The sequence below is a fragment of the Castor canadensis genome, chromosome 10 (assembly GCF_047511655.1).
Source record: "Castor canadensis chromosome 10, mCasCan1.hap1v2, whole genome shotgun sequence".
NCBI lineage: Eukaryota > Metazoa > Chordata > Mammalia > Rodentia > Castoridae > Castor > Castor canadensis.
The window spans coordinates 86,380,645-86,393,008 of record NC_133395.1 but is presented as its reverse complement, the minus strand read 5'-3'; the positions used below and the strand labels follow the sequence as shown (position 1 = coordinate 86,393,008).

Genomic DNA, 12,364 nt, shown 5'->3' with positions numbered 1-12,364 from the left:
CGTGAGGGCTTGCTCTTCCCCACCTACACCAGGCACGGCATCTAACACACACACACACACACACACGCACACACACACACACACACCACGCAGAGACACCCAGACCACGCACGCACGCACGGGGACGCACCCTCCTCTCCCCCACCCCACACACGAGCAGCCGAAGGACAAGAGGGTATGGCTGGGGCCTGAGCGGGAACAAGCGAAGCCTTGGTTTGCGGCCCCTCGGCCAACTGCATCAGGATTTTTGTCTGGGCTCGGAGGCCAGAGGATCTCTGCCATTTGCTAGCAGGGCCAGGGATGGCAGGAGGGTGGGTATGGGGCTCAGCCAGGGCCAGTTCTGCTGGCACGATCCTGTAGCACGTGGCCGCGTAGCACGGGGCCGGGTCTGAAGGAGGCCAAGCAGGGGCACAAGACCCAGCAGCGGCACAGGGAAGAGGCCCAGGGCACCCAGGAGCAGACGAGACCCGGGAGTCGTGCGTGCTTGGCGTGGCCGCGGGCCCCGTGACGCCCGAGGACTCGAGTGCTCAGCCCCGTGTAGTGGCCGCGAAGGCCTGCCTGGGAGAAACGCCCCGGGAGGCCGGCAGGAACCCGGGATCGGAAGGGATGTGGAGGGGCCCCGGGTCGGAGGAGATGGCTTTGGCTGTGTTTGGTTTTGTTTCTTCTTCCCAAGATCCCGGGTGTGAAAGGGGCCAGAGGTGAAGTCCTGGGCTGGAAAGCCTCACGATTCAGCCCCGCAGCCCCAGGCCCTGAGCGTGGAGGAGGGCGGAGCGGGTCGGCGAAGGGCGCGGCTGCCGTTTTCCTGATGGGCTGGAGGGGCAGTGGCGCTTTCCGGACGAAGAGGACCAGAAGGGTCCCCGAGACCTCCGCTGGGAGCCACGCACCCACCCAAGGATACGGCTCCAGGAGGCGACTGAGGAGGGCGGCTGCTTGCCCTGGCCCGAGCTGTGCGTCCCCCGCCTTGGCCACAGCAGTGAACATTCCCAGAAGAACAAGCGCCCGAGAGCACTGAGAAATTTTCCCCCGAGAAAACTTGACCCTCGTCCTGGCAGCAGGACACCTCGGGAAGAAAGCCACCCAGCGGCCACCTGGGCGAGACCGGCTGCCCGAGCAGGCGCGCGGAGCCTCTGGCCGCAGGCCCCGGGCTGCCAGCCCCCACCCGGACTCCCAGCCGTGCCAGGAGAGCAGCGTGGAGACGCACGCCGGGGCCCTCGGCAGGCTCTTGGGGCTCCCGGAGGCGGCGGCTAGCGTCTACGGCCATACCACCCTGAACGCGCCCGATCTCGTCTGATCTCGGAAGCTAAGCAGGGTCGGGCCTGGTTAGTACTTGGATGCGAGACCGCCTGGGAATACCGGGGGCTGTAGGCTTTTGCTCCTCCCTCCCTCGCTGCTCCTTTTGTCTTCGGGGACTTCGCCACCACCCCCCCCCACCACCACCACCCCCAGCACCACAACCACCACCACAACCACAACGACCCACCGTGACCACGACCCCGACCCCGTCCGGGCCACCCGCCAGAACCACGCACACCGAATCCTCACAGCTTCGTCCCCGAATCCTCTCCCCTCCCTACACTCTCCTGGGGCGCACGCCCGCGACACGGGTCACCAGCGAGGTTGGTCCAAGGCCACGTTGGGGACCGCTCCCCAACTGCCCTCCAGGCGGGCGGGGAGGGACGTGCGGAAGCCATGAGAAAGTGGGTCCTGCACCCCAGCGGGCCCCACAGCGGGACGCGCCACACCTGGGCTCGCCACAAGGTGGTGCACTGGGTCCAGGGCAAGACGCCAGGGGACAGAGAAGCAGGGAGCCTCAGTCGGGTGCTGCTCCACGTCGCGATCCGTCGCTCAACCCAAGACAGGGAAGCCAGCGCGCGACCTCTACGTGGGATCCCGCCTCCCACGGCAGAGCCTGCGGTCACAGGGACAGAGGGCGCAGGCCGCCAGAGCTCCGGATGCCAGCGGCAGCTCCCCGTCCCGCTCAAAGGGAGGGAGGGCCGCCGCTGGCGCCCAGTCGCCTGTGCCACCCTCCGGGTCTCAAAGCACTCCTCAGTCAGCTCAAGGACCGGGGCCACCTGGCCTTCGGGGTCACATCGGCTTGGGCACGACGGAAGGGACCGCTTGCCCCCGTGGAACAGACATTCTCCCCGTGGACAACCTCAGGTGCCGGGACCCTCTGCTCCGCCTTGGAAAACCCACCTTCTGCAATGTATGCCCAACGCAATCAGGCCGAGCAGATTGACCCCCTCGGCCCGGCCCCAGTGTGTGATGGGGCTCTGTGCGTGAGGGCTTGCTCTTCCCCACCTACACCAGGCACGGCATCTAACACACACACACACACACACACACACACACACACACCACGCAGAGACACCCAGACCACGCACGCACGCACGGGGACGCACCCTCCTCTCCCCCACCCCACACACGAGCAGCCGAAGGACAAGAGGGTATGGCTGGGGCCTGAGCGGGAACAAGAGAAGCCTTGGTTTGCGGCCCCTCGGCCAACTGCATCAGGATTTTTGTCTGGGCTCGGAGGCCAGAGGATCTCTGCCATTTGCTAGCAGGGCCAGGGATGGCAGGAGGGTGGGTACGGGGCTCAGCCAGGGCCAGTTCTGCTGGCACGATCCTGTAGCACGTGGCCGCGTAGCACGGGGCCGGGTCTGAAGGAGGCCAAGCAGGGGCACAAGACCCAGCAGCGGCACAGGGAAGAGGCCCAGGGCACCCAGGAGCAGACGAGACCCGGGAGTCGTGCGTGCTTGGCGTGGCCGCGGGCCCCGTGACGCCCGAGGACTCGAGTGCTCAGCCCCGTGTAGTGGCCGCGAAGGCCTGCCTGGGAGAAACGCCCCGGGAGGCCGGCAGGAACCCGGGATCGGAAGGGATGTGGAGGGGCCCCGGGTCGGAGGAGATGGCTTTGGCTGTGTTTGGTTTTGTTTCTTCTTCCCAAGATCCCGGGTGTGAAAGGGGCCAGAGGTGAAGTCCTGGGCTGGAAAGCCTCACGATTCAGCCCCGCAGCCCCAGGCCCTGAGCGTGGAGGAGGGCGGAGCGGGTCGGCGAAGGGCGCGGCTGCCGTTTTCCTGATGGGCTGGAGGGGCAGTGGCGCTTTCCGGACGAAGAGGACCGGAAGGGTCCCCGAGACCTCCGCTGGGAGCCACGCACCCACCCAAGGATACGGCTCCAGGAGGCGACGGAGGAGGGCGGCTGCTTGCCCTGGCCCGAGCTGTGCGTCCCCCGCCTTGGCCACAGCAGTGGACATTCCCAGAAGAACAAGCGCTCGAGAGCACTGAGAAATTTTCCCCCGAGAAAACTTGACCCTCGTCCTGGCAGCAGGACACCTCGGGAAGAAAGCCACCCAGCGGCCACCTGGGCGAGACCGGCTGCCCGAGCAGGCGCGCGGGGCCTCTGGCCGCTGGCCCCGGGCTGCCAGCCCCCACCCGGACTCCCAGCCGTGCCAGGAGAGCAGCGTGGAGACGCACGCCGGGGCCCTCGGCAGGCTCTTGGGGCTCCCGGAGGCGGCGGCTAGCGTCTACGGCCATACCACCCTGAACGCGCCCGATCTCGTCTGATCTCGGAAGCTAAGCAGGGTCGGGCCTGATTAGTACTTGGATGGCAGACCGCCTGGGAATACCGGGTGCTGTAGGCTTTTGCTCCTCCCTCCCTCGCTGCTCCTTTTGTCTTCGGGGACTTCGCCACCACCACCCCACCACCACCACCACCCCCAGCACCACTACCACCACCACCACCACAACGACCCACCGTGACCACGACCCCGACCCCGTCCGGGCCACCCGCCAGACCCACGCACACCGAATCCTCACAGCTACGTCCCCGAATCCTCTCCCCTCCCCACACTCTCCTGGGGCGCGCGCCCGCGACACGGGTCACCAGCGAGGTTGGTCCCAGGCCACGTTGGGGACCGCTCCCCAACTGCCCTCCAGGCGGGCGGGGAGGGACGTGCGGAAGCCATGAGAAAGTGGGTCCTGCACCCCAGCGGGCCCCACAGCGGGACGCGCCACACCTGGGCTCGCCACAAGGTGGTGCACTGGGTCCAGGGCAAGACGCCAGGGGACAGAGAAGCAGGGAGCCTCAGTCGGGTGCTGCTCCACGTCGCGATCCGTCGCTCAACCCAAGACAGGGTAGCCAGCGCGCCACCTCTACGTGGGATCCCGCCTCCCACGGCAGAGCCTGCGGTCACAGGGACAGAGGGCGCAGGCCGCCAGAGCTCCGGATGCCAGCGGCAGCTCCCCGTCCCGCTCAAAGGGAGGGAGGGCCGCCGCTGGCGCCCAGTCGCCTGTGCCACCCTCCGGGTCTCAAAGCACTCCTCAGTCAGCTCAAGGACCGGGGCCACCTGGCCTTCGGGGTCACATCGGCTTGGGCACGACGGAAGGGACCGCTTGCCCCCGTGGAACAGACATTCTCCCCGTGGACAACCTCAGGTGCCGGGACCCTCTGCTCCGCCTTGGAAAACCCACCTTCTGCAATGTATGCCCAACGCAATCAGGCCGAGCAGATTGACCCCCTCGGCCCGGCCCCAGTGTGTGATGGGGCTCTGTGCGTGAGGGCTTGCTCTTCCCCACCTACACCAGGCACGGCATCTAACACACACACACACACACACACACACCACGCAGAGACACCCAGACCACGCACGCACGCACGGGGACGCACCCTCCTCTCCCCCACCCAACACACGAGCAGCCGAAGGACAAGAGGGTATGGCTGGGGCCTGAGCGGGAACAAGAGAAGCCTTGGTTTGCGGCCCCTCGGCCAACTGCATCAGGATTTTTGTCTGGGCTCGGAGGCCAGAGGATCTCTGCCATTTGCTAGCAGGGCCAGGGATGGCAGGAGGGTGGGTACGGGGCTCAGCCAGGGCCAGTTCTGCTGGCACGATCCTGTAGCACGTGGCCGCGTAGCACGGGGACGGGTCTGAAGGAGGCCAAGCAGGGGCACAAGACCCAGCAGCGGCACAGGGAAGAGGCCCAGGGCACCCAGGAGCAGACGAGACCCGGGAGTCGTGCGTGCTTGGCGTGGCCGCGGGCCCCGTGACGCCCGAGGACTCGAGTGCTCAGCCCCGTGTAGTGGCCGCGAAGGCCTGCCTGGGAGAAACGCCCCGGGAGGCCGGCAGGAACCCGGGATCGGAAGGGATGTGGAGGGGCCCCGGGTCGGAGGAGATGGCTTTGGCTGTGTTTGGTTTTGTTTCTTCTTCCCAAGATCCCGGGTGTGAAAGGGGCCAGAGGTGAAGTCCTGGGCTGGAAAGCCTCACGATTCAGCCCCGCAGCCCCAGGCCCTGAGTGTGGAGGAGGGCGGAGCGGGTCGGCGAAGGGCGCGGCTGCCGTTTTCCTGATGGGCTGGAGGGGCAGTGGCGCTCTCCGGACGAAGAGGACCGGAAGGGTCCCCGAGACCTCCGCTGGGAGCCACGCACCCACCCAAGGATACGGCTCCAGGAGGCGACGGAGGAGGGCGGCTGCTTGCCCTGGCCCGAGCTGTGCGTCCCCCGCCTTGGCCACAGCAGTGGACATTCCCAGAAGAACAAGCACCCGAGAGCACTGAGAAATTTTCCCCCGAGAAAACTTGACCCTCGTCCTGGCAGCAGGACACCTCGGGAAGAAAGCCACCCAGCGGCCACCTGGGCGAGACCGGCTGCCCGAGCAGGCGCGCGGGGTCTCTGGCCGCTGGCCCCGGGCTGCCAGCCCCCACCCGGACTCCCAGCCGTGCCAGGAGAGCAGCGTGGAGACGCACGCCGGGGCCCTCGGCAGGCTCTTGGGGCTCCCGGAGGCGGCGGCTAGCGTCTACGGCCATACCACCCTGAACGCGCCCGATCTCGTCTGATCTCGGAAGCTAAGCAGGGTCGGGCCTGGTTAGTACTTGGATGGGGGACCGCCTGGGAGTACCGGGTGCTGTAGGCTTTTGCTCCTCCCTCCCTCGCTGCTCCTTTTGTCTTCGGGGACTTCGCCACCACCCCCCCCACCACCACCACCACCCCCAGCACCACCACCACCACCACCACCACAACGACCCACCGTGACCACGACCCCGACCCCGTCCGGGCCACCCGCCAGACCCACTCACACCGAATCCTCACAGCTACGTCCCCGAATCCTCTCCCCTCCCCACACTCTCCTGGGGCGCGCACCCGCGACACGGGTCACCAGCGAGGTTGGTCCCAGGCCACGTTGGGGACCGCTCCCCAACTGCCCTCCAGGCGGGCCGGGAGGGACGTGCGGAAGCCATGAGAAAGTGGGTCCTGCACCCCAGCGGGCCCCACAGCGGGACGCGCCACACCTGGGCTCGCCACAAGGTGGTGCACTGGGTCCAGGGCAAGACGCCAGGGGACAGAGAAGCAGGGAGCCTCAGTCGGGTGCTGCTCCACGTCGCGCTCCGTCGCTCAACCCAAGACAGGGCAGCCAGCGCGCGACCTCTACGTGGGATCCCGCCTCCCACGGCAGAGCCTGCGGTCACAGGGACAGAGGGCGCAGGCCGCCAGAGCTCCGGATGCCAGCGGCAGCTCCCCGTCCCGCTCAAAGGGAGGGAGGGCCGCCGCTGGCGCCCAGTCGCCTGTGCCACCCTCCGGGTCTCAAAGCACTCCTCAGTCAGCTCAAGGACCGGGGCCACCTGGCCTTCGGGGTCACATGGGCTTGGGCACGACGGAAGGGACCGCTTGCCCCCGTGGAACAGACATTCTCCCCGTGGACAACCTCAGGTGCCGGGACCCTCTGCTCCGCCTTGGAAAACCCACCTTCTGCAATGTATGCCCAACGCAATCAGGCCGAGCAGATTGACCCCCTCGCCCGGCCCCAGTGTGTGATGGGGCTCTGTGCGTGAGGGCTTGCTCTTCCCCACCTACACCAGGCACGGCATCTAACACACACACACACACACACACGCACACACACACACACACACCACGCAGAGACACCCAGACCACGCACGCACGCACGGGGACGCACCCTCCTCTCCCCCACCCCACACACGAGCAGCCGAAGGACAAGAGGGTATGGCTGGGGCCTGAGCGGGAACAAGCGAAGCCTTGGTTTGCGGCCCCTCGGCCAACTGCATCAGGATTTTTGTCTGGGCTCGGAGGCCAGAGGATCTCTGCCATTTGCTAGCAGGGCCAGGGATGGCAGGAGGGTGGGTATGGGGCTCAGCCAGGGCCAGTTCTGCTGGCACGATCCTGTAGCACGTGGCCGCGTAGCACGGGGCCGGGTCTGAAGGAGGCCAAGCAGGGGCACAAGACCCAGCAGCGGCACAGGGAAGAGGCCCAGGGCACCCAGGAGCAGACGAGACCCGGGAGTCGTGCGTGCTTGGCGTGGCCGCGGGCCCCGTGACGCCCGAGGACTCGAGTGCTCAGCCCCGTGTAGTGGCCGCGAAGGCCTGCCTGGGAGAAACGCCCCGGGAGGCCGGCAGGAACCCGGGATCGGAAGGGATGTGGAGGGGCCCCGGGTCGGAGGAGATGGCTTTGGCTGTGTTTGGTTTTGTTTCTTCTTCCCAAGATCCCGGGTGTGAAAGGGGCCAGAGGTGAAGTCCTGGGCTGGAAAGCCTCACGATTCAGCCCCGCAGCCCCAGGCCCTGAGCGTGGAGGAGGGCGGAGCGGGTCGGCGAAGGGCGCGGCTGCCGTTTTCCTGATGGGCTGGAGGGGCAGTGGCGCTTTCCGGACGAAGAGGACCAGAAGGGTCCCCGAGACCTCCGCTGGGAGCCACGCACCCACCCAAGGATACGGCTCCAGGAGGCGACTGAGGAGGGCGGCTGCTTGCCCTGGCCCGAGCTGTGCGTCCCCCGCCTTGGCCACAGCAGTGAACATTCCCAGAAGAACAAGCGCCCGAGAGCACTGAGAAATTTTCCCCCGAGAAAACTTGACCCTCGTCCTGGCAGCAGGACACCTCGGGAAGAAAGCCACCCAGCGGCCACCTGGGCGAGACCGGCTGCCCGAGCAGGCGCGCGGAGCCTCTGGCCGCAGGCCCCGGGCTGCCAGCCCCCACCCGGACTCCCAGCCGTGCCAGGAGAGCAGCGTGGAGACGCACGCCGGGGCCCTCGGCAGGCTCTTGGGGCTCCCGGAGGCGGCGGCTAGCGTCTACGGCCATACCACCCTGAACGCGCCCGATCTCGTCTGATCTCGGAAGCTAAGCAGGGTCGGGCCTGGTTAGTACTTGGATGGGAGACCGCCTGGGAGTACCGGGTGCTGTAGGCTTTTGCTCCTCCCTCCCTCGCTGCTCCTTTTGTCTTCGGGGACTTCGCCACCACCCCCCCACCACCACCACCACCCCCAGCACCACCACCACCACCACCACAACGACCCACCGTGACCACGACCCCGACCCCGTCCGGGCCACCCGCCAGACCCACGCACACCGAATCCTCACAGCTGCGTCCCCGAATCCTCTCCCCTCCCCACACTCTCCTGGGGCGCACGCCCACGACACGGGTCACCAGCGAGGTTGGTCCCAGGCCACGTTGGGGACCGCTCCCCAACTGCCCTCCAGGCGGGTGGGGAGGGACGTGCGGAAGCCATGAGAAAGTGGGTCCTGCACCCCAGCGGGCCCCACAGCGGGACGCGCCGCACCTGGGCATGCCACAAGGTGGTGCACTGGGTCCAGGGCAAGACGCCAGGGGACAGAGAAGCAGGGAGCCTCAGTCGGGTGCTGCTCCACGTCGCGCTCCGTCGCTCAACCCAAGACAGGGCAGCCAGCGCGCGACCTCTACGTGGGATCCCGCCTCCCACGGCAGAGCCTGCGGTCACAGGGACAGAGGGCGCAGGCCGCCAGAGCTCCGGATGCCAGCGGCAGCTCCCCATCCCGCTCAAAGGGAGGGAGGGCCGCCGCTGGCGCCCAGTCGCCTGTGCCACCCTCCGGGTCTCAAAGCACTCCTCAGTCAGCTCAAGGACCGGGGCCACCTGGCCTTCGGGTTCACATGGGCTTGGGCACGACGGAAGGGACCGCTTGCCCCCGTGGAACAGACATTCTCCCTGTGGACAACCTCAGGTGCTGGGAACCTCTGCTCCGCCTTGGAAAACCCACCTTCTGCAATGTATGCCCAACGCAATCAGGCCGAGCAGATTGACCCCCTCGGCCCGGCCCCAGTGTGTGATGGGGCTCTGTGCGTGAGGGCTTGCTCTTCCCCACCTACACCAGGCACGGCATCTAACACACACACACACACACACACAGACACAAACACCACGCAGAGACACCCAGACCACGCACGCACGCATGGGGACGCACCCTCCTCTCCCCCACCCCACACACGAGCAGCCGAAGGACAAGAGGGTATGGCTGGGGCCTGAGCGGGAACAAGCGAAGCCTTGGTTTGCGGCCCCTCGGCCAACTGCATCAGGATTTTTGTCTGGGCTCGGAGGCCAGAGGATCTCTGCCATTTGCTAGCAGGGCCAGGGATGGCAGGAGGGTGGGTACGGGGCTCAGCCAGGGCCAGTTCTGCTGGCACGATCCTGTAGCACGTGGCCGCGTAGCACGGGGCCGGGTCTGAAGGAGGCCAAGCAGGGGCACAAGACCCAGCAGCGGCACAGGGAAGAGGCCCAGGGCACCCAGGAGCAGACGAGAACCGGGAGTCGTGCGTGCTTGGCGTGGCCGCCGGCCCCGTGATGCCCGAGGACTCGAGTGCTCAGCCCCGTTTATTGGCCGCGAAGGGCTGCCTGGGAGAAACGCCCCGGGAGGCCGGCAGGAACCCGGGATCGGAAGGGATGTGGAGGGGCCCCGGGTTGGAGGAGATGGCTTTGGCTGTGTTTATTTTTGTTTCTTCTTCCCAAGATCCCGGGTGTGAAAGGGGCCAGAGGTGAAGTCCTGGGCTGGAAAGCCTCACGATTCAGCCCCGCAGCCCCAGGCCCTGAGTGTGGAGGAGGGCGGAGCGGGTCGGCGAAGGGCGCGGCTGCCGTTTTCCTGATGGGCTGGAGGGGCAGTGGCGCTTTCCGGACGAAGAGGACCGGAAGGGTCCCCGAGACCTCCGCTGGGAGCCACGCACCCACCCAAGGATACGGCTCCAGGAGGCGACGGAGGAGGGTGGCTGCTTGCCCTGGCCCGAGCTGTGCGTCCCCCGCCTTGGCCAGAGCAGTGAACATTCCCAGAAGAACAAGCGCCCGAGAGCACTGAGAAATTTTCCCCCGAGAAAACTTGACCCTCATCCTGGCAGCAGGACACCTCGGGAAGAAAGCCACCCAGCGGCCACCTGGGCGAGACCGGCTGCCCGAGCAGGCGCGCGGGGCCTCTGGCCGCTGGCCCCGGGCTGCCAGCCCCCACCCGGACTCCCAGCCGTGCCAGGAGAGCAGCGTGGAGACGCACGCCGGGGCCCTCGGCAGGCTCTTGGGGCTCCCGCAGGCGGCGGCTAGCGTCTACGGCCATACCACCCTGAACGCGCCCGATCTCGTCTGATCTCAGAAGCTAAGCAGGGTCGGGCCTGGTTAGTACTTGGATGGGAGACCGCCTGCGAATACCGGGTGCTGTAGGCTTTTGCTCCTCCCTCCCTCGCTGCTCCTTTTGTCTTCGGGGACTTCACCACCACCCCCCCACCACCACCACCACCCCCAGCACCACCACCACCACCACCACAACGACCCACCGTGACCACGACCCCGACCCCGTCCGGGCCACCCGCCAGACCCACGCACACCGAATCCTCACAGCTACGTCCCCGAATCCTCTCCCCTCCCCACACTCTCCTGGGGCGCACGCCCACGACACGGGTCACCAGCGAGGTTGGTCCCAGGCCACGTTGGGGACCGCTCCCCAACTGCCCTCCAGGCGGGTGGGGAGGGACGTGCGGAAGCCATGAGAAAGTGGGTCCTGCACCCCAGCGGGCCCCACAGCGGGACGCGCCACACCTGGGCATGCCACAAGGTGGTGCACTGGGTCCAGGGCAAGACGCCAGGGGACAGAGAAGCAGGGAGCCTCAGTCGGGTGCTGCTCCACGTCGCGCTCCGTCGCTCAACCCAAGACAGGGCAGCCAGCGCGCGACCTCTACGTGGGATCCCGCCTCCCACGGCAGAGCCTGCGGTCACAGGGACAGAGGGCGCAGGCCGCCAGAGCTCCGGATGCCAGCGGCAGCTCCCCATCCCGCTCAAAGGGAGGGAGGGCCGCCGCTGGCGCCCAGTCGCCTGTGCCACCCTCCGGGTCTCAAAGCACTCCTCAGTCAGCTCAAGGACCGGGGCCACCTGGCCTTCGGGTTCACATGGGCTTGGGCACGACGGAAGGGACCGCTTGCCCCCGTGGAACAGACATTCTCCCCGTGGACAACCTCAGGTGCCGGGAACCTCTGCTCCGCCTTGGAAAACCCACCTTCTGCAATGTATGCCCAACGCAATCAGGCCGAGCAGATTGACCCCCTCGGCCCGGCCCCAGTGTGTGATGGGGCTCTGTGCGTGACGGCTTGCTCTTCCACACCTACACCAGGCACGGCATCTAACACACACACACACACACACACACACACAAACACCACGCAGAGACACCCAGACCACGCACGCACGCACGGGGACGCACCCTCCTCTCCCCCACCCCACACACGAGCAGCCGAAGGACAAGAGGGTATGGCTGGGGCCTGAGCGGGAACAAGCGAAGCCTTGGTTTGCGGCCCCTCGGCCAACTGCATCAGGATTTTTGTCTGGGCTCGGAGGCCAGAGGATCTCTGCCATTTGCTAGCAGGGCCAGGGATGGCAGGAGGGTGGGTACGGGGCTCAGCCAGGGCCAGTTCTGCTGGCACGATCCTGTAGCACGTGGCCGCGTAGCACGGGGCCGGGTCTGAAGGAGGCCAAGCAGGGGCACAAGACCCAGCAGCGGCACAGGGAAGAGGCCCAGGGCACCCAGGAGCAGACGAGACCCGGGAGTCGTGCGTGCTTGGCGTGGCCGCCGGCCCCGTGACGCCCGAGGACTCGAGTGCTCAGCCCCGTGTATTGGCCGCGAAGGCCTGCCTGGGAGAAACGCCCCGGGAGGCCGGCAGGAACCCGGGATCGGAAGGGATGTGGAGGGGCCCCGGGTCGGAGGAGATGGCTTTGGCTGTGTTTGGTTTTGTTTCTTCTTCCCAAGATCCCGGGTGTGAAAGGGGCCAGAGGTGAAGTCCTGGGCTGGAAAGCCTCACGATTCAGCCCCGCAGCCCCAGGCCCTGAGTGTGGAGGAGGGAGGAGCGGGTCGGCGAAGGGCGCGGCTGCCGTTTTCCTGATGGGCTGGAGGGGCAGTGGCGCTTTCCGGACGAAGAGGGCCGGAAGGGTCCCCGAGACCTCCGCTGGGAGCCACGCACCCACCCAAGGATACGGCTCCAGGAGGCGACGGAGGAGGGCGGCTGCTTGCCCTGGCCCGAGCTGTGCGTCCCCCGCCTTGGCCACAGCAGTGGACATTCCCAGAAGAACAAGCGCCCGAGAGCACTGAGA

At 67.2% G+C, this 12,364-nt stretch overlaps 5 non-coding genes across 5 annotated transcripts; all 5 read left to right on the top strand.

The window, feature by feature from the left end:
* The first annotated feature begins 1,249 nt into the window (after positions 1–1,249).
* On the top strand, positions 1,250–1,368 carry LOC141412980 (5S ribosomal RNA). The gene has a single exon (XR_012437822.1). It is a non-coding gene; the product is annotated as a 5S ribosomal RNA (ribosomal RNA).
* A 2,153-nt stretch (positions 1,369–3,521) lies between these two features.
* Positions 3,522–3,640, top strand: LOC141412734 (5S ribosomal RNA). The gene has a single exon (XR_012437576.1). It is a non-coding gene; the product is annotated as a 5S ribosomal RNA (ribosomal RNA).
* A 2,144-nt stretch (positions 3,641–5,784) lies between these two features.
* Positions 5,785–5,903, top strand: LOC141412524 (5S ribosomal RNA). Its single transcript, XR_012437366.1, has one exon. It is a non-coding gene; the product is annotated as a 5S ribosomal RNA (ribosomal RNA).
* Positions 5,904–8,063: 2,160 nt separating this feature from the next.
* LOC141412456 (5S ribosomal RNA) lies at positions 8,064–8,182 on the top strand. The gene has a single exon (XR_012437295.1). It is a non-coding gene; the product is annotated as a 5S ribosomal RNA (ribosomal RNA).
* Positions 8,183–10,331: 2,149 nt separating this feature from the next.
* On the top strand, positions 10,332–10,450 carry LOC141412888 (5S ribosomal RNA). The gene has a single exon (XR_012437730.1). It is a non-coding gene; the product is annotated as a 5S ribosomal RNA (ribosomal RNA).
* The last annotated feature ends 1,914 nt before the right edge of the window (positions 10,451–12,364 follow it).